The following is a 26499-nucleotide window of genomic DNA, read 5'->3' on the forward strand; positions in this document are numbered from 1 at the left end:
AGTTGTCCTGACTCTATCCATTGTTTTTAAGATTCCATCCCAGCATTCTATACATTCTTTTTAAGACAAGCTTAAATTTAGTATAAAATAACAAACCAAGCTAAACATAACCAAGTTCACAATGTCATCTACAACTCATTTTTTTTTTCTTTGCATACTGGTACATGGATAGCGTGCTGGCCATAGAATCAGAAAGATTCATCTTCATGAGTTCAGATCCAGCCTTAGACACTTACTAGTTGTGTGATCCCATTTGCCTCAGTTCCTTGTCAGTAAAATGAACTAGAAAAAGAAGCAACCAATTACTCCAATCTTAATCCTTTTTGCCTCAGTTTCCTCATCTGTAAAACTAGCTGGAGAAGGAAATGGCAAACTAATTCAGTATCTTTACCAAAATAATAAACAACAAAAGCCCAAATGGCATCACAAAGAGTCAGATATAAATAACCAAAATGAACAACAACAAAAATCCTGAAATGTTCATATTTGTTGATAATTATTATATTGATGAGAAAAAAATCAATGATGGTGATAAAGATCAATACCAAACATAATCATTACCATCATCCAATAGACTCACTCCACTTCTGGGCAACAAAATACTTTCAAATGCAAAAATTCCATTCCTCTATGTTAAAGTATATCTAATCTAATAAGCATCTCTGACAAAAATAAGTCTTTTCAGCATATGAACTTGTTGTTCCCTTTAGAGAGATTAGCAAAGGACTCATCTTTGAAGCTCCAGTGCCATGGAGATGTGCTACAAAATGAAACAATGACTCCTTGGAGAACCTTCTTCTGATCTAACTTTAGTCTTTTGCAGATCCCTTTTCCCTAAAGACTCTGGGCAGGGAGGGATCAGGAACCAAGGTGATTCTGTTTGTTTGTTTCCATGGGAAGGGCTGATTATGTATATCTCTGTATGCTTCTCAGGGCCTGTTTGGAATTTTAAAGCAATATACTGGAAAAGTGCCTCTGTTATGTTTCCCCATGTTGAGAAACCTGGATAGTCAGTTTCTGGAAGAGCTGTGATGATAAGTAATAGATGTGCCTGGAAAAAAACTCTAGAGAGACATTCTGTAATTGGTTCTGCTAACTATAAAGTTAGAAAAAGACTTTTATATTGGCTCCATGGTTGGAACTGGGAGTGCCTTCAGCAAGATAGACTTTGGCCATTTTTGTTATAAGAGATGCTTTGATCCTTCTCCTGTCTAAGACTAACATTTGGTTTGATTAAACAAGTCACTCCTTTGCTTCTGAATTTATTCTTTTTCATCTTAGAAGAAGTGATTGGAGACTGTGACCTTGCGAGCGCTGAAAGATCAGGAAGAGAGAACTTCCAGATGTCTTGGTCCCAGGGTCTAGGCTTTGGAACCTGCTCAGCATCGATGTCTTGAAGAGTGAGGAATGACCTTTGGGACCCACCCCAGTGGTAAATGAGATGAAAACTCATCCATTAGTTATGTCATATCTGGACACAAATGAGCGGATGAGAACAATTTGTTCCAATGGCCATGAAGGCGGTTGAAGCAGGTGTTGTGGAGAGCTTAGAGTTCAGTCAGACATTGAAGATACCAAAGTCATCCACTATATCTTGGGTCATTGCCAGTCATCCTGACTTTTGATTTGCCACTGAACTTCAATGACTCTGGAAAAGAGGCTGATGACTTTGTGCAGTTCCCCCTCACTTAAATCCAGTTCATACAGGAGTCCAGACATTGTTCTGTGATGTCACTGGTCCTCTTTGAAAACAAAAGACAAATAACAAGATATTTGGACTTGAACTTGGTGGAATTAATTCTATGTAGAAATTGAACTAAGGCTAAGTCCAGTCTCTCCAGAGATCAAGGTGGGAAAAGGAAAGAGTTCTCTGACAGTTTATTATTATTATTATTACTATAATCAAATTAAATATCCCTTTGTAAAAGCTAAGTGATATTAAGTTGTTAAATGGAATTATAGTCTACTCATTGGTAACTAATAGGGAAATGTGAGATCAAGTCCATGACACCCTCAAAAGAGATACCACTAAACCCCCCTGAGGGCACCCTCCAAACCTATGGAGGAGATGCAATGCATGCAGCGCTTTGACCTCTGAGATACTGAGCCTAGAATGCAGCATACTTTATACAGGGAAGTGCCACCTGAAATGCTGTGATTTTGATCTTTACCCCTTGCAACACTTTTCCTTTCAACTCTATTCTTTAGGGTTTTGGAATATGTCAGTGTTGCCTTTTACCCTCCCTCTTCTCCCCAACAGCAGAAGGTCTGAATCTGGACAACTAGAATAAGCATATCCTTCCTATATTAATTACAGAGTGAGAGAATTTTAATACTATGTATTGTTGTTCCAGATGGTTTGAAGGGTGCAGAAACTGCAGGATGGCCCAGGGTCAAATTAAACAAATAAATGGTCAGTACATTCTAATTAATAGCATCTTTGGCCTACATCAGCCCCACTATGCACCTGAATTTACAACCTTCAATATTCAGTAGCCTCAAATTATAAATGGGCTATATTCCAAAAGCTAATTTGTTGGGTTAGTTGGTTTAGGTCCATACCACCATAAGTGCATCTGATCTTATCTAAGCTTGTAAGTCAATTGTTTAGCACCTGGAAAACATTTTCCCATAGAAACAACATTGAAGGTAATTAGAAATGATGGTTAGGATCCAGGGCTAGGTCACATAATGGAGCCAAAACACTGGTCATTTGCAATGAATAATATTTGCAACTATTATTGCAGATCAGTAACTAAAACAAAAAGACAATAATATTAAAAAGAAAGAGGTTTTAAAAACTTTATCTGGGATCTTGTTTCTTCATTTAAAAGGAGGTTTAATCAAAGGTCAAGGAGAGATTTTGAAGGCTACTCTGAATACTTGCAAGCTTTAAAAAATAAGCATTAGCATTAGCTCTTTATTCTGACTTATTTTGCTTCAAAACATGTAGAATTTTTCTTTTCCTAATTCAAATGGATCATCCTAATGCTTATCAATCTGATTAGAGATACATTTTGGTTGATAGTGTAGAACATTTCTTTATTACAAAGAAATGATTTGAGGGAGCAAGAAAAGGGGGAGAAATTATCTTTTTTTAAAGAAATAATTATAATATAAGGACAAAAGGCATCAATGAAATGTTTTCTTTTTTCCATCATAGTAGAGAAATGAAAAAAAATAAATAAGAAAATTGTATTAAGTTTAATTTGGCAGGAGCTGAAAAAGACTGAAGGGGTTAATAAGAATTTATGTTGGTGCAAAAAGATGTGAAATTAACTAATCTACGATCAATAAAAGAAAGAGTTGTCAAAGAAGAGATAATGTGAAGGCACCTACCCATCCTTAACTTCTTGAAAGAGGTGGTAGACTATGGCTCTGGAACTCTGCATATAATGTCAGACTTTTCTTAGATATGCTTAACTGTTTATTTCCTCTTTTTCATTCTTTCATATCATGGCTTCCTTTTGATTGCTTTCATGGGGAATAGAAAAGAGAGAAAAGTGTAAGTGTTGTAAAAAAAAAATAAAAGCATTAAAAACTTATTTTAGATAGAAAAAGAACAACTTTATGACTTAATGGATGCAGTTTTCTTGCCCATAAAATGAGAATGTTCATTTAAGGTTCCTATATATTTTATGTCCTTTGATGGGAGATGTCTACCCAAAGCATGTGAAGTCTTCCCCACCAAAATGGTAGAATGGGACAATTTGTTCCGAAGGCCTTGAAAGTGGCTAAAGCAGGGACTATGAAGCTTTTAGAGCTTGGTCAAACACCAAAGACACCAAACACATCCACTGCATCCTAGGACCATTGCCAATTGTCTTATTATCTTGACTTTTGTCTTGCCACTGGACTTCAATGATTCTGAAAGGGAGAGTAAGGCTAATGACTGTGCAACTCTGCTTTACTTAAATCCAATTCACATGCAAGTCAAGACCTTCCATGATGTCATTGGTCCTCTCTAAAAATGAAATACAAAACCCAACAATAACAACTTCTCTGATCCTATGTCTTCCTGATAGGAAAGAAAGGAGATGGTAGAGAAGAGACTGTGGATTTAACAGTTCCCTGTGTCAACCATTAGGTAGACTATGTCATCTGTCCCCTCAATACATTGACATTTGAGAGATCAGGAATGTGCAACCGTGTGATGGGAAAGAAGGAGAACAATGTTCCTCACTGAACAAGTGCTCTTAAAAAGGAATGCAAGCCTTTCAATGTAAATAAACCCTTCAGTCAAATAGTTGAATGGTTGCATTTGATAGGGATTTATTGTGTATTCTGTCATACTTTGGGTACCAAAGTGGGATACAAAAGAATAAAAAGATATCATTATTTCTATTAAGGATATTGCACTATAGTGGGGGAGGCAAGGTTCATGTGGGTTTACCAAATGAGGGAGTATAATTGACAGAGGACAAAATTTAAAATGGAAGATTTGAGTTCATGTCCTAAACTTAAATCCCAGTCATTTGTATATTATAGCATCACCTCCCTGATATGACAAACAACAACTGATTGTATAACCTTGGATAAAGATCAGGATGGTTAGAACTGTAGGAAGCTCCTCCATTATCTCATATATACATAGTTGTCCAGTTGTGTGCAACTGGCAAAGATATTGGAATGGCTTGCTATTTCCTTCTCCAGCTCATTTTATGGATGAGGAAACTGAGGCAAACAGAGGTAAGTGCCCAGGGTCACATTGCTAATAAGTGTCTGAGACCAGATTTAAACACCTGAAGATGAGTTTTCCTGAATGCGGGCTCAGCATTCTATCTACTACACCATCTAGTTGCTCCTATCTCCTATGTAAGACGGGGCTAATAATAATTGTCCTACCCACTTCAAATCATTATTGTGAAGAGCAAATGATATAATATATATGAGAGTACTTTGAAACTATCAAACATTATACAAATGTAAGTTAAGAACATCTTCACCATCATCATTATTCATACCAGTGATATGACAAAGTGCTAAACTGTGCTTTTCTGAATTGGGTGCAATTGAGAGCAGAGAAAGATCATTTTTATGGAAGAATGAGAGATCCTAGGGTTTCAAGGGACCTCAAGAGATCATCTAATCCAACTTCCTTCCTTTTGGAGAGAAAAAGTTTTTAAAAATAATTTTTGAGGAAGGTATTGAGGGAATGGCGTGATCTGAATTAATGAAAAAGAGAGGAAAAAGGGCACTTTAGATGGGAGGAAAGCTTGAGCAAAGGTATATGCAAGTACAAATGTTTATAATCTTTTGAACAATTGCCAACTTTGAGAGAGGGTGTTCACAGGAAAGCTGTCACATCATTAAGTTTGAATAGGTTGGGGGAAATGAGAAAGTCTTAAATAATGGGCTGAAGCATTTAGATTTAATCCAATAAACAACTGTTTCCCCTTTTCATAGAGGACCAAAAAACCAGACTAATAAACAAATAAACCAGAGAGCTCTTATAATTTTTTTTTGAGGCATTTGGGGTTAAGTCACTTGCCCAGAGTCACATAGTTAGTAAGGCCAGATTTGAATTCAGTAATGGCTTTGGTTAAGTAAGAAGTCAAAGATGATGTCAGGGTTTAATGATGATGTCATCAAAAACAATTGGAAAATTTGGGAAAACAAGTCTGTTTTAGCTTTTGACTTTTAAGTGAAAATAGGATATTTCAGTAGAGATAAACTTATAACTTGGAGGACCTTGTTTCAACAATTCCCTCCCTCTCCAACACAGGATAGTTTACCTCTCAGACCTGTGGAAGGGGAAGGACTTTATGACCAAAGAAGAACTAGAGATCATTACTGATCACAAAATAGAAAATTTCGACTATACCAAATTGAAAAGTTTTTGTACAAACAAAACTAATGCAGACAAGATTAGAAGGGAAGCAATAAACTGGGAAAATATTTTTACAGTCAAAAGTTCTGATAAAGGCCTCATTTCCAAAATATATAGAGAATTAACTCTAATTTATAAAAAATCAAGCCATTCTCCAATTGAAAAATGGTCAAAGGATATGAACAGACAATTCTCAGATGAAGAAATTGAAACTATTTCTAGTCATATGAAAAGATGCTCCAAGTCATTATTAATCAGAGAAATGCAAATTAAGACAACTCTAAGATACCACTACACACCTGTCAGATTGGCTAAGATGACAGGAAAAAATAATGATGATTGTTGGAGGGGATGCGGGAAAACTGGGACACTGATGCATTGTTGGTGGAGTTGTGAACGAATCCAACCATTCTGGAGAGTAGTTTGGAACTATGCTCAAAAAGTTATCAAACTGTCCATACCCTTTGATCCAGCAGTGTTACTACTGGGCTTATTTCCCAAAGAGATCATAAAGAAGGGAAAGGGACCTGTATGTGCACGAATGTTTGTGGCAGCCCTCTTTGTAGTGGCTAGAAACTGGAAACTGAGTGGATGCCCATCAGTTGGAGAATGGCTGAATAAATTGTGGTATATGAATATTATGGAATAGAAATGACCAACAGGATGATTTCAGAAAGGCCTGGAGAGATTTACACGAACTGATGCTGAGTGAAATGAGCAGGACCAGGAGATCATTATATACTTCAACAACAATACTATATGATGACCAGTTTTGATGGACCTGGCATCCTCAGCAATGAGATCAACTAAATAGGTACTTTTTAATGACTTCACTTCCTTTCTGAGAATTAGGCATCAATAAATTGTCAGTTCTTGTCAATATTTTGTTTTTGCACATTAGTAAAACTGATCCTATTTTATTGTGGTCTTAAATGATCCTTGAAATGCTTAATTTCCCCATAGCTGCTAAAACATTTCTAATATTCATTGAAATGCTTTCCCTTTTAAGAACTACTGTAACTTGTACCCATTTCATTGGAATGGAAGAGCAATTAAATATATGTGTATAGCACTAAATTTAACCCTTGCATGACAAAGAATTACCTAAACGTGGGGAAACCAGTTCAATCCAGCTTCATCTGGCCAAGCTCAGATGTTCTGGGTCACCTTGGTATAAGGTTCTTTACCTTTTTTTTGTGACATCAGTCCCTTTAGCAGCCAAATGGATTATGAATGCTGTCTAAGAATAATGCTTTTAAATGCGTAAAACAAAATCATAGCACCACAAAGGAAAACAATTATATTATACACTTATTAAATATTTTTTAAAAGTTGAGACTCAAGATTAAGAAGCTCTGCCTTTGTGTCAGTAAAAAGCATCCATATATGACCATTGCTGTCACAAAATAATCATATCAAATTATTGCATGTCTCAAATAATTAGCAGACCTCTCTGTTGTGCAACTGTGCAACCCTTCATGACTCCATTCGGGTTTTTTTGGCAAAAACACTCAAGTTGTTTTTCATTTATTTCTCCAGCTCATTTTACAAATGGGGAAACTGAGGCAAATAGATTTAAGTGAGTCACTAGAAAGGGTGTGAGGCCGGACTCCAGATCTGGCACTTTATCTCCTGCAACAGATGCTAGTACACTAACTACTTCATGAAGCTTTTCTTGATTATCCCAGTTGAAAGCAACCTGTCCCTCTACATATTTCTCATAGCATTTAGTATAAACCATTCCCTTTTCCTTATCCCATTCTACCAGTATCAAACTTATTTAGATTATAAATACCCTGAGGAAAAGAACCATCACTTTTAAAAAATCTCTTGTATCCATAGTGTTTGAATACAGCAGGTATAGGTGTGTACCCTCCAGTGCACATACCCATACTCACAGGATTGAATGGAACTGAATCAGTTCTTATGATCTAGTCCCCACCCCCTTTCCATGCCTTTCTATTGTCTGCCAAGAATATTAAGTATAGCAAATTTCCAAATATTTATTGAATGAATTAATGAAGGATTTGAAGGCATTTCAGAGGGGAAATGAGTTATGACTGGAGATTGATGGAACAGTCCCTTTCCCAAAGACCCTCTCAGACAGTCACATTGTCCCTTAGTCCAGATGCTTTCTTGATGCTTTATACCTTATCCCATATCAATCATTGTATATCAAGATTCTGGGATACCAAAAAGTTTGGGAAATCCCCACTTTCATTCCTCAGGACAGTTTGGAAATAAAGCCCCACATGTTTTCTGGTGGCCAGGAAGTTATTGCCCCTCACTCCCAGAGAATGAATCTAAAACACTTGGGAAGAATTGATTCATTTAGAGGGATTTACACATCCACAGCTGTTGGCCTGTCTTGAATTTGGGGGAATGTTGCTGGGGATTAGTAAGGGATATATTGAGATCAACGCCCACTCCCTCATCTTGAAGCAAGGCTCAGTTTGGCTGTCTCTCTTCCTTGTGTGAGAAAGCTTGGGCTAAGTTCTATGCTACTGGCTTGGTTTCCCATGAAAAGATGAAATATTTTCTCAAATTTCCATTAACATTCAGTTTTATTTGCCTCTTCCCCTCTTCCCACAAAACACTTCTTACCTTTTTCTGTATTTTGCTGGACAGAAGAACTTTTCCATTGGGAAGAAATTGAGGAAAGAAACTTGCAAGGTGCCCTAGCACCGGTAAGCATAGTAAACATTTGTTTGAGTGACTGTGGAACAGAAATTAGCCTATAAACCTTTAGAGAGTTTCCCATGATTTAGAGCTGAAAGGTCTTAGTCACTAGATCTAGTCCAGTTCTTTAATTTTGCAACTGTGGAAACCAAGATTTAGGACAAAAAAAAAAGTGATTCCTCATATGGACTTTTTATTTTGAGATTCTGAAAGATAATAAACTAGTCTTATGGTACCTTGCACCATGTACACTCTAGGGCTTTCTAATAGCTATTGCTTGATGTGATACAATTTATTGACACAAATAATAATTCAATCTAAGCACCAAAATCTAGATGATGTTCAATGAATATCTTTTCTAATGAACTGATATGCAAATGTAGCCATTTAACGCCACATACAACTAAGGAATATGATCTGATGGCTATAAGTTGCATTGAATTGTAATCTAGATAAAATCTTTTCCTTTAACATACATATTCTCTATTATGGTCAAAGGAACCTGACAGCAGTTGCCCACTTAGGACAACTCTCCCAAGTTCTTCCTCTGGTTCTGGGAATGCCCTCTGACTCACACCTATTTCAGAGAATTTCTTACTTCCTTCAAAGTCCAACTCAGGTACTGCTTCCTATGTGGAATCTCCTGATTCTCTCCCTCCATAAAATATCTTGCTATTTGCTTCAGTCCAAGTTGAATCATTCCAGTAGAATGTAAACTCTTTGAGGGCAGAATTTATTTGTTTCCTGAATTGATTGAATTGAATTTATCTGTTGGTATCAATCCCTATGAATATTCCAGTGGAAGGACACTAGAGAGCAGAAAACTGGAATAATTTGCCTCTAGAAGAGATATTGTGTATTTGAAAATCTTATTAAGAAACCAGCTGTCACTACCCTCAGGCTGGTAGAAGATGTTTTTCTCTTCCTCCCAAGTCATTTCAGAGCTCACAACATAGAGCCTAAGGGATCCCTGAGCAGCAGTACCAGCTGTCCCAGTCCCTTTCACTTTGGCAATAATCACCCTTGTTTCCCAGTTCCCCCTCCTCATTTCCCTTTCCATGCAAATACCACAGAGACAATTGTTTCTAGTCATTTTTCTTCTTTCCTCTACTCAGAACTTCCTCCAGCTTCTCTTTGTCTTAGATTTCAACCATCCCATTGGCGGAACACTGACATCGCCCCTTTCCTCATGCATCAGCCATGTGAAACCCATGCCAGGAGGATGGCAAGGGACAGAAGAGCAGAGAACTTTTCCATTGAGACAGCTGCTAAGGCAACCCATCCGACTTTCTCTTCCCCAAACTGGGCCCAAACCTCTCTGGAGAACTCCAGTGCTTTGAATTATTCATCAGCTCTACTAAGAGTCTGCTCTTTGACAGCAGTGGATTTAAAAGTTCTTAAAATTCAGAAGTAAAGTTTCTGCTGTTCTCTGGAGAGCTATAGCCAGAGGTTATCAAATTGCATTTTGCATAAAACAGGAAAGTGGCTTGCTCTACTTCCCCTTCAGGGCCAGAGTTGCTGAATTCTCTCCTTAATCCAAGGGCTGGACTGAGTGCACTGGTCTTCCCAGATGCTCCCAGATGCTGTGGATGCAGCTGTGTTTAGTATTCAGATCTACATTTAGGGAGACTTGCAAACTAGTTGGGACAAAGCTAGCAATTTCTTATGGTTGGAGTGAGGAAAATGGGATGTGTTATTCATGAACTTTACTGGAAAAACAGGTTCCCAAGTGACTGTAATTCTGTCCTTCAGAATTTCTCCGACCCCTCTCATCTTTAAGCATAGGGAAGAGAGATAGCTTTGATAGGGTACAGCTTCTAGGAGAAATACAGCAATAATCCTGAGGTCCCCTAACCTTAGAGTGCTATTGTTCTTATAATCCGTCAATGATTCTAAAGTCTTCTGGCTATAATAGAGTCCTAGCAATTTTGTAGGCTCTCAGATAATAATCTGTTGGTCTGTGATAACAGAGTTTCTGAGACAAATGGTAAGGTGCATAGCAGATCACTCCTTAGTTCTACCTCTGGGCCATAAAATCAATATATCAGTGACATGAAGAATCAGATCTCTCTGTCTTTTCCTATAAATTTGTCTTCTTGCTCCTGGTTCTCTGCTAAATCCTTTTGGAACTTGACCCGCTTCAATTCACATTACAATTACAATTTTGGCCCTTGACTTGGAGATGGGTTCAAGCCCACAAATTCTTTAAAGACAACTTCACAACACATTCTGCAATCCCAACTTTTCAGGGTCCCTTCTGAACCTCAACAGTTTTATCAGTGATAAAATATGTGGGTCCAGTGGTCAAAAGATACGTAGAAATCAAGACTTTTCCAGCTAAACAATCATGAGTTTGCAAACTGAATTCAAACAAGGCAAAATCTAAATCACCTGCAGAGTATACTGAGACAACACCCTGCTTTTCTGGGATAGGCCCATTTAGCATAGAGGTTCCTGACCTAGACAATTAATTACAGAGGCTGAGCTGGGCCTGATAATAGACTAACAAATTCTTCTACTATTTAACCCAAACTAGGCAATTTTCTTTTCACTTTTTCTTTCTTGGCAATCTTATTGTTTTTAAATTTTAATTTATTTTTCAGTTCCAGATTTCTTCCCCTATCCCCATGCATTAAGAAGGCAAGAAATACAAAACCTATTACAAATATGAAGTCATGCAAAATAAATTCTCCATTAGGCATATTCTGAAGTGGGGGAAAAAATATACTCTGATATGTGTTCTAAGTCTGAAGTAGATAGAATTTTTTTTTATAATGAGTCCTTATCATAAGTCCTTTGTATTGATGTTTTCCACAGTTGATTGTTTACAATAAAGCTCTCACTGTGTAGATAGTTCTCTTAGTTCTGCTTATTTCATTTTGCATCAGTTCAAGTCTTTCCAGTTCTTTCTGAAATCATTCTCTCCACCACTTCTTACAGTACCATAGCATTCTATCACATTCATATATCATAATTTGTTCAGCCATTCTTCAATAGGAGGCATCTCCTCAATTTTTTCCACCTCAAAAAAAAAAAGAACTACTATAAATATTTTGTATATATTGGTTCTTTTCCTTTTTTCTTTCATCTTTTAGGGTACAGACCTAGTTGCTGTATTGATGGGTCAAAGGGTATGGGCAGTTTAATGGCTTTTGGGTCATAGTTCCAAAGCACTTTCCAGAATGATGGTAATTCTAAATCTTGTGTGATTGTGGCTGTAACTCCATAGTATTTAGTATTTAAGTATTAAATATTTAATAGTATTTAAATTATTTCTTTTTGTCTACTTTTAGTATCTTTTCCTTGAACTGGGACTTCTGGATTTTGCCTATAATATTCCTGGGAGTTTTCATTATGAGATTTATTTTAGGAAGTGATTAGTGGATTTATTTTTTGATTTCTACTTTTTTTCTATTTCTAAGATAATTGGGTAATTTATAATTTTTTTGAAATATGCTATTTAGAGGCTTCTTTATTTATGAATTTCAGATAGTCCAATGATTCTTAAATTATCTCTTTCCAATCTATTTTCCAGGTCAGTTTTCTTTTTTCTCTGAGATGTCTTACATTTTTTCTATTTTTTTCAGGTCTTTTAAAAATTTTGTTTTATTATTTCCTGATGTCTCATAGAATCATTACTTTTCACTTGGCCAATTCTACTTTAAAAAGATTTATTTTATTCTGGACTTAAAAATAAAACAAAGGCTTCTGTAACAGTAGAATGGGGTGGGGGGGGTGGGAAATGATTGCACATAAAACCGTAAATCGATTGGGTAAAACTAGGAGAAAAGTGGGACTCTAATTCACTGTTGATGGAACAATGAACTGATCCAACCATTTTGGATAATAATCTAGAATTATGCCCAAAGAGTTATTTGCCTTTGACCTAGCAATACCACAATTAGGTTCATTTCCAAAGATTAGGGGGGAAAAAGAAAAGAATGTATAAGTCCTAAAATATTTATACCAGTTCTCTTTGTGGTGGTGAAGAACTGGAAATTCAGGGGATGCCTGTGAATTGGGGAATGGCAAAACAAATCATGGCATATGAATATTATTGAAATGATGAGTTTAATGATCTTATAAAAACATAGATAGACTTGCACAAAATAATGAAGAGTGAAAGGAACAAAACCAAGAGAACATTCTATGCAGTAATAGCAATATTGTTTTAAGAATAACTTGGACCAATTAAATCATTTTGACTATTTTAAGTAGCCAAAATAACTTTTAAAAAAAGAGCTATGAAAGAAGATGCTGCCTGCATCCAATTCTGCTTTTTACAGAGTTATTTTCTTCAGTATTTTTTGTGTCCTTTTTACTATTTGATCAATTCTGGGTTTTAAAGAGTTATTGTCTTTAATATTTTTAATACTTCTTTTTCCCAAGCTGTTAATTCCCTTTTTATACTTTTCTTTATATCTCTCATTTTGTTTCCAAATTTATTCTCTTCTTCTCTGACTTGATTTTTAAAATATTTTTTATTATTTTCATCATCTCTTTCTTTAACTCTTTTAAGAATTCTTGCTGGGCTAGTAACCAATTTGTGTTTTTATTCAAGGCTTTGCTTATAGATGTTTTCAAGTCAATCCCTTCTTTTATGCATTTTGAACTCTTGTCAACATCTTGATTTTTTATGGTAAGTTCCTTTTTGCTTATTTATTTACTCATTTTCTAACTTATTTCCTAATTTAGGACTTTATGTTATCCAATAGAACATATGTTGAGCCCTACTCATCTCTGAGAAAGATGACTGATTTGTATTTTACGTATTTTATGTCTTTCTGTCTTTCTGTATTTTATGTCTTTCTGTCTTTCTGTATTTTATGTCTTTCTCCCGTTTTCACAACTCTTTCTGAAACTCTCTTAAGTTTTCAATGCTTCCAAAGTGGTGTAATCTTGGAGAGGTCTATTCATTTCCCTCTTGGTTTGTTGTTTAAATTCTTCACCCAATTTGGTTCTATTGACTTGTGTGTGTGTGTGTGGTCAAGTTTCCATAGACTGCTTCTGTACTCAGTTACAGTTAACTTGCTGGGAATTTTTACAGGTTCAGAGTGACTGAATTACTGGCTCCTCTGGTTTTGGTCTCCTATCCTGGTTTATTCCACTGCAGTTTTATCTGTAGAGCTAATGGCTAGAAATGAGCTTCCAATATGTTCTTGGGCTCAGAGCCAAAGAATTATATTTCTTCTTGCTCGTCATAAAGTTAGGACAGAGACTTCAAGACCTCAACCAGGGCTTTCCTTTCTGCCCTGGAACTGTAACCCAGAACTGCATTATAATTAACAAAGCTACTAAAAGGTACCCATTTCTACACTTGGTGGTAGTCCTGAGGTCTCCAGGATCTCTTTCTGCTCAGGTTTTCAGTCCCCTATTATTCCTGGATGCTCTGAGCTGCTACCTGTCACTACCACTGATGCCTGCTGCTTTCTGCCTACCACTTACATGTTGCTGCTGTCTTGCCACATAACTCAGATGTCTCTGGAGAAGCAAGTAAGGCTGATCACTTTTCACAACTCTGGGTCACTAAAATCCAATTCACTTGCAAGTCAAGACATCAGCTTCTTGATATCTTTGAGAACAAAGGGAAACCGATAACAATAATACTATGTTCCTGACCAACCCCAAAGTCCAATCTACATAACTCTTTTTCTGTCTCCTTAAGCTATTCTGGGCTAGAAAAAATGCCTTATTGTTGACTTTTCATGATTTTCTCATTCACAGTTTGGCTTGATGCATTTTCTGTGGAGTTGTGGAGGAGATGTATTGGAAAAGCCTGATGAAAATTCTAGCTCTCATTCCATCTTGATTCTGTCTCCACAGCCCTATTCTTAATATTTCATTCCTTGAAGGTAAGGATTATTTCTTGACTCTTTTCATATTCCCAGAATTAGCACAGTGCCTCCTGGTAAGTACTGGACACTTAATAAATATTTATTCATTATTGACTATTTATTGATTGAGCATATATTTGCTTAAGATCTATTATGAACTACACACTGCTTTGTGTTAAAAACAGAGACCAAAGACTGATATAATCTTCTCCCTAAAGAATTGTCTGTATGATATCCTTTTCTCTTTTGAATAAAACCTAGAAAAAATACAGAGGTGATCTGGCAGCAAGATGAGAATTTTTTTAAAAAAAGGGTAAGAATGTTAAACTGACATCAAGATACTGTGGCAACAACAAAAGAATGGTGAAAGAGATTCTAAAACAGGACATGGGAGATTTCTGAGCTATATCTAAAGAAAAGGGCAAGGAAAGGAAGGAAATAAGAATTTAGTAAGTACTTACTATGGAACATGTATTGTGGTAGGCAATTTGCAAATATTTCACGCAATCTTTGAGCTGCCCTGTGTTGTGTAATTATCCCCATCTTATAGATGAAAAGAAGACAAATGTTCAATGACTTTCCCAGCTTTGCATAGTTATTGGATTCCTGAGACCACATTTGAATTGAGGTTTTCCTGACTCCAGACCCAGTGCTTTCATCTGCTCCATCACCTTGTTTCTTTCTTAGAAAGAGAAAAGAAATTCTCCCACTCTCCAAGTCATCAATCTTCTGGTACCCGAGTTCAGGAATTTTTACTAGGTCTCTAGCAGCCATATCAGGCAATTTAAAGAATATGTCTGAAGGAATAAATCCTTGAAGATAGTATCTGTAGTACTTTTGGCTGCACAACTCAGAGTACTAGATTTGGATTCAGGAGACTTATTATATTATACATACTGGCAGGGCCCACAGAATGACACCTGAAGAACTGGAGAGAAAATCCTAGGAGCAAAAACTCTCATTCTTGGAGTGTTGTTACACCTGAAAAAAATGAAAAATAACAAGAAAGAAAGCAAACTAATCTTAAGAGTCTCAATCACCTTTTGAGTTATTTGAGGGGTGAAGGCTGGGCCATAGTCGCTCTGCAAGGAGCTAGGCAGGTCAAAAATGCTGGCTTGCCTTTGGGATTAGAAGCTGTCCTGAGGGTGTTTGAGACCACCCAGATGGAGAAAGAGTGTATCTCCTTTCTTCTGCAAACAGTTATTTGAAGGGGCATAAGAATCAAGGATCTGGGGAAGTAAAGGTGTCATGGTCAGGAGCAAATGGGCAGCAGCATGGGCAGCTGAATCTGAAAACCTGTTCACTTCTGGTGTCTTTAGGTTCATAGACAGCTTGCAATAATTGTAGAATTTCTCTTGCTTATTTAAAAGGAGAATTTTGATAGCAAAAAAAGTCCCCTTTTTTCCATATAGCTCCATGAGTATGCAAAATATGAAAAGCATATTTGGAATTTGTATAGATGTTCACTCTCATTCCTTTCCCCATTTTGAAGAAAACTGGACTCACCTGTAAACCATTTACTACCTGGGTTTCAAGGTCGCCTGACTGAGTGTTGTCAGGGAGCACAGTATGGCACACCTGGAAAGTCAATTGGGGAACGGGGGGGGGGGGGGGGTGTCTACCAGGAGCAGGCTTCCAAAATGCTATGAACCTTATGATGAGCTTAGAGGCTTCCTCAAATAGAAAAGCTGTGGCAGCTAGCTCTAAGGCAGGAGGATCACCTCAAAGACATCAAGTTTCTTTGAGAAGTAAGCAAAGGGTCTGGGATAGGTTTCCACAGATTCCTAAGTCCTGGCCCCACCTTCCATCAATGTAAAAGACTTTAGGTAAGGGTAAGTCTGGGAGCAAGAGATTAGTTTGGTTTTCAGAGTCTTAATCAGACTGATAAAACTGTGTGGACCTTTAAACAAAGAACTTCATAGCCCTACATGGGACAGCAGGGGCTATAAGTTTAGAGTTTGTATGGCTGCAGTCAGAGAAGCTCTCCAAATGGGCTGCAGATCAAGGTACCATCTAACCCATACTGGCATGTGCACTGGTGAGAGGCTCCATTTCCCTGGATTTGCCCTTTCAAGAGCAAAAAGAAATTGTGAGTCTTCATGCAATGGTATGCAAAAGAAAGCATTTTTAAGATCTAAGAGAGAAAACCATTATTATGTCCCTTGGACACTTGTATTGGGCTCATGGCTTCTATTGACCATTTACTCTGATTATAGAAATTTTCTATAAGAGGAAAAAACAGGGACATGATTATAATAGCATCAAAGCAAGCTATGACAGGATAAAGCATCCTTAGTTAGATCTATTATCCAATCATGCAGTAAGAATTAGTCAGACTTAGAAATAATCAAGTGGGAAACAAAGAAACAGAACTGGAAAACTGAGTCTGAAGGATTCCACCTTAAGCAAAGTCTAAGGTTGTCCTCTCAACTCTTGCCCAGAGAAGATGTCCATCTAGAAACTTATGACATTTCTCTCAAAGGGTGGGCTACTGACTTAATGATCAGGCAATCAAATACAGAACCCAAAAGAATATCAGTTACAATCCCAAGAGATTTTATCTCTAATAGCAAATTCTATCACTCTCTTAGGGCTAGATACCTTATTTTAAAAGTTTACTAGGACTTATACACATAGGAGATTTTGTTTAACATGTTGTATATGTTTAAATTTATCCCAGCGTAAAGAATCAATCATTAAACAAGCTTATTGATCCATCCCTTGTTTAGAAACTATAAATCCTAAACAGGCTTATTTCTCAGGGCTGATGACCTTGCTTACCCTGATGATTTCCAGAAAACTGGCAAGCTTACAAATTAAGGGGAGTTGGCAGAGACCCCAGGAAAGGGGCTGAGCTTGCTGATACCCACCCCAAATATTCTTAGTATTGTTGCACACCTCATTCTTGGAGGTGAACTGATAAGGCTTAACATGATGACAATAACTCCAAGTAACGTAGTTAACAATTTAGAATTTTCCTAAGTGATGGCCAATAAATGTTTCCCTTTTGTTTTAGGGAAAAAAACAAGACAATTCTTAAAATTGAGATAGAATAGATTTTAAAATTGACTAAACTTTAGTTAATAGGATTCTCTAGAAATGTCCTAGACAAACTAAATTGCAATTTGGTTGTTTTCCAATTCAAGCAAATTATTTCTCTTTGTAAGCCGGAAAAAGGGTTAAGGTGCCAGTTTTTACTGACAGGGCCCTCAGAAGTCTGACTTTAAATAACTCAAAAGCAAGCTGTATCCAGAGTTACCAAACTGCTTTTTTGCTTTCCTAAAGTTCCTAAACTCTTCTTTAATATTATCAGTGCAAAGAGATTACAATTTACATATCTCTTTAGTGGGTTTTTATTGGAGCTCCTTTAAAATTGCTTTTACTATCTCAAACAAATTTCCAAAATACTTTATACACACATAGAAATCATTTATCTGTTGGTTACATCTAAATAAAAACCCCATAAATTTATTGAATATGAAGCAATTATATCCAATAACACAATTAACATTCATATAGCACATTTTATGCTAAGCACTTTTGCAATCATGTGATCTTTAAAACAACTATTGTTTCTCTTTACAAATCAGAAAACTGGGCAGAGATAAAATAATTTGCCATAAATTATATAGCTAATACATTTACACAACTGAGACAGAGAACGGAATGCTTACCAAATGCAGAGACTCACTGGCTTTTTCACCTCACATTGCCATGCTGGATGTTGCCAGGGATACCTGAATTCTTCTCAGGCTGTTCCTGGACAGAACCTGCTGAAAGCTGGGGTGAGTGGTGCCAGGATATCCGTTTGGTGCTAGTTTCAGGATTCAGGTCTCAGGGAATGTTCACCATGGAGCCTGACCCCCACATCCCAAAGCTGGATTGAGGAGGTGTTTCTGCAAGATTGTATGGGGTCCCCATGGTTTTGCTTCTACAGTTGAAGCAAAATTTGAGTTTTAATCTGATCTGAGAAGAGAGGGGTTAGCAGAGGGACTTAGGCTGTGTTGACCTTGTTAGAAATCCCCACAATTGAGATACATTCAGGACCACTCCACAGAGTGGAGTGGAGAGGGTCCCTTAATTCTTTCTGGGGTGCTTTCCCAAAGGAGCAGAAGGAAAACTCCAGACAAGATAGTCAAAGAAGGATTAGTAAAAAGTTGCTATTTACCTGGTTTGCTTTTATCTTTTTCTTTTCTTCCAGAATGGGGTAAATTCCTGGAATTATTCCCAATGTTTCAGGAATTTTTCTTGAAATCTTAAAATGACTAATTGCCAAACTTCTTAATTATTGCTTTCAAAATTTTGAGAATCTGCTAAGATGTTATTATAATTTTAATTAGCTAACTTTTTTCTGTAGCCCCCAGCTTGACCAGAGTTGAAGTCCACAGAAAAAATGTTAGGCTTTTAAAGAAATTTTCCTAGTATTCTAACTACAACAGAGAGGTTTGTTTGTTTGTTTTTTCCTTTCTGGTTACATTTTAGATCTTTCTAGGTAACAAAATCTAGCTCACAGAACAAACATGACGCAGACATTCTGCACAGAGACACAGACACAGACAAAATGACATGAAAGAGGACTGTCCCATCCTTGCCAAAAGCCATAAAATTTTGTCAAAAGCATTCCTATAGCACTTGGATCTTCTCTGGAATTTCAAAGAAAGTGAAAGAGTGGCAAAGATTAACTTTGCCGAAAATTGCAAGAATTTTCCAGTGCGGGAATCCCTAGTCAGGGAAAACTTTCTGAACATGGAGCTATGATGACCTAGATAAGCCTTATCCCAGTGGCTTGGGGTCTCCTAGCAATAGGATTGTGGGAGAAAAAAATAGGGGGCTTACCTTGACAAGGAGGGAATTATGCTGAGGGAGCCTAGACTCTCCCCATACTGGATCACCAAATGTTGAGGTTGAGAAAGGGGGGCCCTAAAAGTTTGGAGTCCCAGACCAGTATCACAAGGTGTCTCTTTTAAAAGAATTTTCAGGCTTGAACCCATTTCCTTGTCAAGGGGCAAAGTTTATTTGTAATTGTAATGCTATACAAGTGGGCTAAGTTCCAAAAGAAATTAGCAAGGGAACTGAGAGAAGAAGATAGATTTATACAAAATCGGATCAGAGATTCATGTTACTTTTTTGCTAATTTTATAGCTTTCAGGTAAGTTTGAGGGGTGGTCTCAGGAACTTGGTCATTACTGACCAACAGATTAACTCTCTGACAGGTAGTAATGTTTGTAGGACTATTCTAAGGCCAGAAGACTTTTAAATTATTGACAGACAGATTATTAGAATGAGGTCAGAGAACTTCAGGAGCACTAATATATCTTCCCTAAAATCTAAGGGAAGTGTTATGCCACAGTTCTCTTTAACTGTTCTGACTCAGTTTCCCTGAACTAGTTTCCTTTGTCTGAGTTTCCTTAACTGTTCTGTCTCAAATCCCTTAAGCCGTAAAAACCCACTCTGGTCCATTAAGATTGGGAACCGTTTACTCTAGGGTTATAAATTGTTAGCAAGATAAACAAGAGAGCAGAACTCCTGACTTTTCCCTGTCCTCAAGAATTTACAATATCCCTCAAGACCTCACTGACATCTTTATCTCTGGGTATTCAGACATCCTGTCTCTGGGCTTTTAGGATTTATGGTCTCCCCCCATCCTGACAGAAGTTTTCCAGGGCTTCTTACCCTTCTTTGTTTCTAGTGGGTATTTAAGAAGCTGGTTTTCTCCTATTGATTGCTGGAGGCTGTATGACAGTCTCTTCCAGCCCTGGGACCAACATGATTCCGTGGTCCCAGTATATCTTTATCTGACTGGATAATTTGAGACGAGAGTCCTGTCCAGTCAATTATACTCTCCAATTAATAAAATATTGAAAACTCTCTTATCTCTCTCCTGCCTCAGTTTCTCCAGCATTATAGAAGAAATATTATAACATTTTACAATTATTGACAGACAAGAGCACTCTTAGGTCAAAAGAGCTTCAGAGTCATTGCTATCTCCCCTACATCAGAGTTAGGGGAGATACTATGTGGAATGGGGGAAATGGAAAGGGGAAGAACCACAAGGCAGAGTGCAGTGGGGGGCTGACCCAAAGAAAGGTAGCAGCCATGGGATGGTCCACAGATAGGTTTTACAGGGAAAATTTAACCTCAAGGACATGACTGGGATGTCTGACAAAGTATGACAAGGTGAGACTGCTGGAGACCTGTATAGAGAGTGGGTCTCAGGGGTCTGACATAACCTGGATTTCAGAGTGGATCACCTCTCCAAAGGGTAGGACCATGGAGCTAAATTGATCTCTATCAGTGCCTTCTGCCTGCCTGCCACAAGGATCAATTCCTCTATTAACCACACCTAACACTTAAGACGCCATCATGGTATCTCTAGTTCCTTTATGGGTCTGGGGGCAGGTTGCTGCTCTGGATATTCATACCCACAAGACCAAGGATGGAGTTGGCTGGGCACATACATAGCAGGTGCTCAATACACACTGTTTAATTGAATGGCCCCTGAATCTACCCTGCCTGCCCTACCAGGAACAGAAAATTAAGGAAGAATTCCTATGACTAATGTCAGCTCCATCCTCAGAGCCAAGTTTTAAATTGTGTTGGGCCATTTTAAAGGAACAGGAAGTCATGGAAATTAAATACTGATCTTTGTAAAAACCATACTTGAATTATTCAGTGGTTGATTATCTAATGCTTCAATGATCCAGGCTTTTCTAGGCTTTTCACCTCCCTCCAGAGGGCCACTTCCAATTTGGGGGTCTGGTCATTGTCGGTCCGGAGCCTCTCTGGAGAACTTGTCCTGGGGGCTGGGCTCTGAAGCACATTAAGGGTGTGAAAAGGAGAGGGGTGTGCTGATGAACTCCTAAAATGCTGGAGAAGCAAGAGCCAGTGAGCTGAGTCCAGTGCATTTAAGAGTGAGTAGCCCGAGGCCTTTCCCCTCAGCTGCAAGGAGCTAATGCCAATGTTGGGGAAGGCATTTCCCTCCAGCAGTCTGACTCAAAAGACAGCCAGCAATCCTGCTTCCTCCAACTCAGAAAAGAAACCCTAAGGACTCAGCTGTGTTCCAGAGGTCCCATGCTGAGACTCAATATCATCCAGGAATTAAATTTATGATATCCATGTGATGAATGAGTCTTTGACCCGCCTTTACAATTCCCTAGATTACAGAAACACAGAATTTTGGAGTTGCGAAAGAACTCATTGGCCACTCAGCTCAACCCAATCCATAAAAAGAAATATGTACTATCGCATATCCAATAAGTGGTCAATCAGATTGCTAGGTGGCCTCCAATGACAGGGCATCCAGGACCCCTTGAGGTACCCCATTTCACTTTGAGGTAGTTCTGACTGTTGGGTTTTGGTTTTGGTTTTCCTGACATTAAATCTAAATTTGTAGTTTTTGCTCCTGGGCTGATAAGTCAGAAAAAGATAAATGGATTACTCAGCTCTTGATTCTTATTCTCTCCTACAGTGTTAAATTGATAAACCAACCCATGAAGGGAAGCAAAGAAAAGTGTATGGGGAAAAGTAATGGGGAAAGATGGCCTGGGAATCTTGTGCTGTGTTTATCAACATTTCCGTGCTATGATTGAGTGTCCATTCTCTAAACTCTCAATTGATACTTCCAAAATTCTTGATCTGTATGAGATGACCATAAAAACAATCAGAGATTCTGAGAGTAAGAAAAAGTAAAAGGGATTTATTATGATCTTGTGAGAAAGGGCATCTCCTATCTGACAAGGTGTTTGTCAGCAAAAAGGAGTGCAAAATAAAAACTGTAGAAACAAGATTAAATACCGTGAATCAGAAGCCACCACCCCTGTCTGGCCTTTTCTCCCATTGTTTGGAGAAGTGCAGCCAGAAATCTAACCCAGAAACAAAAGAATACAAGTCAACAATAACAAACTCTTAATTTAAATTTCCCTAAAAAACTGCTATACAAGTAGATGTCCTTGGATAAGAGAATTAAAAACTATTGTCACCTTTTAAAAAAAGTACTTAAATGGTAGTGAGAAACAGGTTGGACAGACACCTCCAACGTTTAGCTGTAGTTCTATTTATTATTATAAATTCTCAAGTCACAATTCAAGTATAGTTTAAGGCTATATTCCCACCAGAGGTCTCCAATCAGTTAATTCCACACAAATCCAAAGAATAGCTGCCATTTATAGAGCATTTTATGTATACTATCTCATCAAAATTTTAGTAAACAAATGTTAAAAAGTGTTTTTACATATGATTGGATAAAACAAAATATTACATATGCTGGTTCATTTGATCCTCAGCAGATCTATTATCATTATGTTTATTTTACCTGTTTATGCTCCTTCTCAGAGAAGGAAACCGAGAAACATGGAATGAATCACAGTATCACAGTCTCTGAGTCAAGAGTGGAACTTTAATTTTTCTGACTAGAAGCCCAGCCCTCTATCCATGTTGTCCCCCAAGTGCTTCATGTAACTGAAACAACTGCTTCAGATTTTATTCCCTGAATAGGCAGACCAAGGAGGCTATTTTACCCTCCAAACAGAAATTGTGTCATCATTTTTTGTCTCATGAGGGTACCTCTAGTCACCTTCTAGGCAGAAGTACAGGAAAGTCACAGAGTACAGACTGTCTATATATTCTCCTCCAGCCTCCCCTTGGTGCAAGCAGAGCATCTAGGCAGGCCCTAAATCATCTCCTCAGACTGCTTTCCTCCTGCCAGCTCAGCCCCAAGAGCAAACCAGCTCACACACAGACGGGCCTTGTTGGGACCAGCCACGCCATATAAATTTTCTGGTGGAGCAGCGGGTAGCTGACCCCGGCTGGGACAGGGCTTTTTCTTAAGCCCACAGCACCTCCACGCCTCCAGGGGAAGCCGGCTTTGCTGGAACTCAGCTTTCTGAGTGTGTGCTGCCAGAGAAAAGGTAAAAGGAGGAGAGGAGAGGGACGGAAGAAGAGGGCACATGTCCCCTGATGGGTACGAATGAGATCATGGAAACAGATGATGTTGGGCCATGAGTCACTCACCACCCAAAGAGTGTTTTAGAGGTCGGTAGATAATGGGGACTTGATGAGATAATGATGGTAATATAAATATAAATATAATTTATTTAATATATAATTATGTACACAATTATATATAAATATATTTTATAATATAAACATATAAATTTAAATATAATTTATATAAATATCAACATCATCACTTAATTTCTAAGTGATCTGAGACAATGAACATAATCTATATGCCGTATATAATTCTTAATGTATCTTTTAACATATCATCTTTTACTTTAAATTACAGCCTTATCTGGATTTTTACATCTAAAGGAGACTAACTACCCATTCCATCACTGCATCCTGCCCCTGACTCTTATTTCTTTTGTAGGTGAGACTCCTCACCAGATTGCAAGGGGTGACAGTTCTGATCTCCAGCCTCAGAATCTGAGGGCATCTTGGCCAATAATGGAGGAATCCAGCCCTGATGCTTTATTGTCCTGACTGGATCATGTTTTAAGGGTACACCAAGAGTGGCAAAAGGAGAACCAAGAACAAATCCGCTGGCATGGAAGCACTTGCTACCACAAGGACCCTAAGCATGATTCCTGAAAAGGCAAATTAATTTCGAGTCCTTCTACTCACCCTCAGATGCCACTATTTCAACTTAGGGCTCCTTTCTCCTGCTCTGCAAAGAGACCCCCCCACACTGTTTCTCCTCCTTTCCCACCTAGTACCAACTTATCCAGGATACTAGAGCACAGGCAACTCAAACAATTAGCCCCAAGAGTAGATGGCCTGCCCAGGGAACAATGACATGACTTAAACCAGTGCTTCTCAGAGTATAGTCCAGAGAATCCCGGGAGTCTCCAAAGCCTTATCACAGGATCTACAAATTCAAACTAATTTTATATGATATGATAAATATCTATAAATATAACCCACATAAGCAAAAACTCTTGGACAAATCCTCCATGATTTTTAATAGTATAAAGATACTAAGAACAAAAGTTTGAGGATCACTGATCTATACTTTGGAGACAGAGGGAGAGGAGAAAGCATTGTCTGAAAATGGGATTGGAAGACCTGCATCTGGGCACCTAAAGGCAGAAGGAGGGAAAGATGTAGTCCAATGAATACTCAGGCAGAAGAGAGAAGGGAAGGAGCTTGGGGAAAAGCCAATACTGGGGCTCCACCTAGAAGAAGGGGAATTAGGAGTAAAAGGTCTTCAAAGTCTATTTACCTGCATCGTGTTGTTACTGTTATCACATGAATTTTCTGGACTAAACACATTTGTTATAAGGATGTGATTGGGGTGGGCGTGGGGAACAGGTTGGTGGGTAGTAATAGGTATACGCAAATAAATAAAATGCATTAATAATATCAATAAAATATTAAATGCACAAAAAAACAAAAAATAGAGAAAGGGGTACAAATAGATCAGTTTTCTTACTACTTTGCTAAATCATATTGTATATGTATATTTATTTATAAATATGCATACATAAATGTACATATATGCATAAAAATATATAAATACACATATAAATATGTATATACATGTATATGATTTAGCAAGATAATAAGAAAATTGCTTTCTTTACATATATATATGCACACCTATATATACATACATATGCATATAAACACATATATATGTCTGTTTGCTAGAAACTAATCAAAAATAGTTCAGAATTTTTTCTATGCTCCTTTTTCTCATTCTAATGAAATATGTTTATGAATGGTTGTTAACTTCACCAATGAAGAACATTTGAAGAAAAAAAAAAAGAGTTGGAAAGAAGGGCTGAAGTGGAAGCCTAATCCTCAGTCTCCTAACAAGCTCCCATGGCCCTTAAGATGTCTCCTTCCTTTTAAAAGAACAGGGGATCATCTGGAAAACGATTCCTTGAACATAAACCCATCAACTCAGACTTGTAGCTTTTTCTAACTCACCTCTCAAAGGACCAAATCTGCTTTGTTTACTAGACTTTGGGGTAGCCAGAGGGAGATTTCAGGGCAAATGAGGATGGTCTTTCTGCTTGTCCCAGTCCCAATATCTCCTCATCTGATTAATTTCTCAAATGCTATTTGGAGAAAAAACATCTCATTCTGCAGTTAGAGATAAAGTACTTAAAATGCAAATGGCTGGCAGAGGTGAATAGAGACTTTGTTCCTGTGCCAGTCAGCAAAGGTAGACAATATTCACCTTCCCAGTTTGGGAGAGGAGGGGGAGGAGGAGGAGAAAGCCTGTGGCTAGAGAACAGGCTGGTTCTGAAACAGAGGGGTTACCACCAAGGAGAGGTGGGGAAAGCTGGTAGGATTACCGAAAAGGAAGGCTGAGGACCCAAAATAAACTTCTACAGCTTCATAATTTTTCCTGGGGCCTAAGCTGTTTACTTTCTACTCTTTTCACGCTGTAACTTTGCAGGAACCCTGCCAAGCCTGATTAGCCAAGACCTTTTTTGAGGTCACATTTGCTTTGCTCCTAAAGCAGTATATCCCACCACCATATGCCCTAATCTATCCTATCCCTGCATTTCATATAATGTAGTAGCCATTATATTTAATTATTCCATTAGCCATTTATCTAAGTAATGTTAAATGTCTTTGCAGAAAACTCCATTTGCAAATTATTAATCTATCCTTGAATAAGTGCTAAAAATCAAAAGCCTTTAACTGTTTTCTGCTTGCTCTAATGATCAACGATCAGCAATTCATTTTTCCCCCAAGATCTGTTATTCCATTGGTACTAGGAACTCCAAATAGTATGTAATGGTAATGATGATGATAAAAAATTTTACGTAGCACTTTAAGATTTACAAAACATTTTGCATAGTTATCTCAGATAATATTCACAACTATTCTATGAAGTAAGAACTACATTTGTACCCATTTTACAAATGAGGAAACTGAGCAGAAGAAAGATAATAAGTTGCCCAGGGTCACACAGTAACAAACATTGGAGGAGGATTTGGCCCCAGGTCTGCTTCTCTCCAGATCTATCCACCCTTTTTATCAAGAACTGTTCTGAAACTCAAAATCTGGGGGAACTGAAGGGTGACACCATAACTACCACAGGCACTGTGCTAAGTACTTTATAAATAGGATCTCATTTGATCCTTATTACAACCCTGGATGATATTCCCATTTTACAATTAAAGAAACTGAGGTAAACAG

General features: G+C 37.7%; 1 long non-coding RNA gene across 1 annotated transcript; it reads right to left on the minus strand.

Annotated features, from left to right (window-relative positions):
- Positions 1–466: 466 nt before the first annotated feature.
- On the minus strand, positions 467–18537 carry LOC105749325. Its single transcript, XR_001120482.3, has 3 exons — positions 18018–18537; positions 3340–3474; positions 467–1742 (listed from the first exon to the last, which is right to left on the minus strand). It is a non-coding gene; the product is annotated as an uncharacterized LOC105749325 (long non-coding RNA).
- Between the last annotated feature and the right edge of the window lie 7962 nt (positions 18538–26499).

This window comes from Sarcophilus harrisii, chromosome 1 (genome assembly GCF_902635505.1).
Source record: "Sarcophilus harrisii chromosome 1, mSarHar1.11, whole genome shotgun sequence".
Taxonomy (NCBI): Eukaryota; Metazoa; Chordata; class Mammalia; order Dasyuromorphia; family Dasyuridae; genus Sarcophilus; species Sarcophilus harrisii.